Source organism: Myotis brandtii, unplaced genomic scaffold, assembly GCF_000412655.1.
Source record: "Myotis brandtii unplaced genomic scaffold, ASM41265v1 scaffold249, whole genome shotgun sequence".
In the NCBI taxonomy this organism is placed as follows: Eukaryota; Metazoa; Chordata; class Mammalia; order Chiroptera; family Vespertilionidae; genus Myotis; species Myotis brandtii.
In genome coordinates, this window is record NW_005359430.1 from 160,420 (window position 1) to 164,428 (window position 4,009).

Sequence of the window (4,009 nt, forward strand, 5' to 3'; positions counted from 1 at the left end):
GTGATGGGGCTGGTGCCTTCCCCTGATCAGCCCGTTCGACTCCCACAAAGGGTGGCCAGACTGTGGCTTAGGCCCACTCCCCAAGGGAGCAGGGAGCAGGTAGTAGGACATCCCCTAGGGCTCCCAGTATGTGATAGGGGGCAAGCTGGGCTGAGGGAACCCCCTCCCCAGTGCACAAATTTTTGTGCACCGGGCCCCTAGTCTATAATAATAAAAGCATAATATGCTAATTAGACTGGACAACCTCCAGACGAAGCCAGGGCTGTGAGGGAAGCCCGATCCTGGGTGTCAGAGGGAAGCCGGTGCCGGCAGCTGGGGAAGGAAGGCCTATCTTGCACGAATTTCATGCATTGGGCCTCTAGTTTTATATATAATATATTTAGAAATACTTTTTCATCTAAATATCTTTGACTTTGCCAATATAAAGAGTATAACTTGTTTTTTAAAATATACATTTTTTTTCAAAAATAGAGAAAAGTAATAAAGCCAAAAAATGAAAAATTTGCAGTGATCATCTTTGCGTTATGGAATTGCATAAACTTTATTTTTCTATTTTTGACTCTTTGAAGGGAGCAAACTCATTATATACTTCATCCTCTTCCTCCATAATCACTTCATTTCCCCCTAACAGCACCCGCAACTATTCTCCTGTTTCCAAAATTGCTCCTTCCTCCTTCAAAACAACAGTCAAGATAACCCCTCAAAAATGAACTCACAGTGTGAAGCACTGTTCAGAACACAGCAGTGGCTTCAGATCTCACATAGAGTAGAAGTTAAAATGCTTATAGTGGTCTCCATAGGTTTGTGAGTTTACCTCTTGCTGTTCTTTTTCTCACTTGCTATACACAGGCCTGTTTGCTGTTCTTTAAACATGTCAGACACATGTCAGAGAATATTTATGTCTGGACTACTCTTCACCCCTCCTTGTGCATGGTTCTCTCTCTCAATAACCTCAAACCTCTTCTCAAATGTTGATTGTGAAGTTTTCGCTGACACCATATCCAAATGTACAACTACTGTCGCTCCAGACACTTCCTACCCACCCTCCTTGCTAATTATTTTTTATCACTGTCTAACACCAGACATTTTGCTTAATTGTCAAGATATCATCTTATTTTTTTTCCACTAAAATGTAAGCTCTGTGAGTGTTGGGATTTTTGTCTGTTTTCACTGTTGTATCCCTGGTCTTGCCAACAGGGCCTGGCAAAAAAGTAAGAGCTTAATGAATGAATGATTAAAAGCAGGGGCAAGGGCAACAAATGGAGGAAAGCTTTCTATTAGTATCTTGCAAAGCTCAGAGATTTCTAGTTTTGAACCTGTATATTATCCTTTGTTTTATTTAAGGTTAAAATGATGTTTACAATTTAAACTCACTGATGTATTCATGGGTTAAAGGTTTAAAAGAACTGTAAGTCAATTAAGGAAAAAAATTGAGATTAGTGAAATAAATAAGCAAAACTAAATCAAGTTGTATTTTATATTAAGAAATACGTTGTCATTTTAGTTTTTATTTTATTTTACTTCAGGAAGTAAAATAGTGAAAGTTATTGGGTTTCATTTAATTTCCATTCAACATAAGTTTATTGCAGGTCAAGAAAACACATACAGCTTTTGATTCTTTTAAGTAATATAATTTACCTAAATATTTCTATTGCATTTAAAAATGTAATACCACCATGTCTTTGTATGCTTTATAAAAGAGACATACACATAAGAGCTTTTAGCATTAAGCTTATTATATTGTCAGTGTCATCAGCAATATTTTCAAATATATTTTATTAGCTTAGTACTGTATTTACAAGGATGTTAAACACATATTTTAAGCTACGTATAAATGCCAAGATCTCCATTGAGAATCATCATGCCAAAGCTTTAAAGTGGTTTATATGGTTGTAACAACTCTCAACATGAAGTTGTTTTTCAACTTTTCCCAGGACTTCTAAACATAGAACACAAATAAAAACTTTATTGCGTGTAAAAACATGAAGTCAGGTAGCACTCTTGCTTTGGAATTAGTATTCTACTAGAAGACATAAAAAGGAATATAAAATTTTATAAGAAAATACAAAAAACTGAAAAAGATATCATACATTCATTTAATACGTTTAATAGCTCAGTATCTTCATATTAATTTAAAATAAACATTTAGTCTATGCCATAAAAATTGCAAAGGTTAAATAGAAATAATATCCTATAACCACAAAGAGGAAATGATCCTATCTCCTATGTTTTTATGCACATGTTTAGAAACACAAACACATACCCTGAAAAGAAATGTAAATCACAAGTTCATGTTGCAACTGTAATTCCCAGTGTATCAGGGAATATCTCTATTCTTCACTCTACATATGTTATAGCTATTTTTTTCCTCTTCACTTGCACTACAAAGAATCTTCTGGCCAAAAAAACCTCCAGCAATTTATTTCTGATTATTACCAAGAAGTGCACTACAAAAATATCAATTTCAAAGAAAACAGTCCTTCATTCTAATATTTCATATTTGTTTAAGAAGACTACCTAAGCAAAAATTGCTAAACTGTCAAGAAAGTCAGTACTTATATGTCATAGCGTGAAGAAGACATGGAAAAATTAATCTTTCACATTTCACTTTCTAAGTAAAATTGTAACCTAGGCATATCCCTGAAAGCAATTTTCCAAGTTCTCTAAGTTTTGAATCTTATCTACTCTCATGTTCACAGGAAGTGGGCACAGGGGTAAAGGTAATGAGTTCACCTCCCTGAACAATCTATTACCCTCAGAATTCAAGGCTGAATTGAGGGATCCTAGACAAACAGATTTTGTGTTTCTAATTAAACTCATTTTGATAAGATGGGGATATTCTTTTTTAAAGCTCTGCAACTGAAACTAGATTTGAGGAAGTGAATAGGAAATGAAACAAAATAATATTCATAAAAATGAAAAATGCTAAATAGCCAAAATAATGTCATGGTATTAACATAATCACCAAGTGTGTTATAATCCTTCAACTCTCATTAATTTTTCTATATTCATTTTCCATATAGCCCTCAAAAGTATTAACATAAAGTGGGAAATATTTAGTTTCACTTAACTCACTGTGTGTGTGTTTTTTATTTACTACCACAGCAAACCTACTACTTATCCTGTCATCCCAAGTAATGAGTTGTGTTTCTTAAATGAACTAGTTCCAATGACTTCAGCACATTGTTAGGATTTAATTGTTTGTCTTTGGGGAAAGCAATGCTCTATGAAAAATTTCAGTAACTTCACAGAGTTATCTATATAATTTGCTGGTGTCAATTGCTTTAATGATGAATATTAGATTCTAAATATTAATGAAACATCTCTGTTCAAAATAAAAATATGAGCAGTGCTGAAATTGATTGATAGTCATTTGTGATCATGGCTTGCTTTGGATTAAATTTCAGAAGTCAGCTTGTAGCAATGATTTCACACTTGGCTAAAAAGACTTCCCCCTCTAAGTTTGGATTGTTGAACTCATACATTATGTATTATCTTTAATGACCCACATAGCCAAGGGATGGCACTTTAAATTGATGAGGGTTGTATATTCATATGTAGAACAAATTAGGTTAGGGACAAATGAAGAATAGATGTGCAGTTGAGCTGGCATGAACTGTTACAATTACAGTGATTATTATAACCACAGTCTAATACCTTCCAGACATTAGCTATCATTATGTTGTCTCTATCATAAAGACACAATCCTATCTCTCCTAAAATCATATTACAGGAATAGTATTTATATAAAATAGTTTGATGCTACCAGTATTTCATGTCAATCCACTACTTTCAGGAGTTTAATATTCAGTAGCATAAAATTTGCTTTAAGGCATATTTAGGATAACAATTTATCCATTTGAAAGCTTTTGCTGTCCTGTGATTTAGAAACTTTGTTTTGAGAATGATTCTTAAACATAATAATTTCATTTTAGTCAATATAAATTACTACCTCACCACCATGTTTTCATATACTTAGCAATTGACTCATATATGACAAAAATGTCAG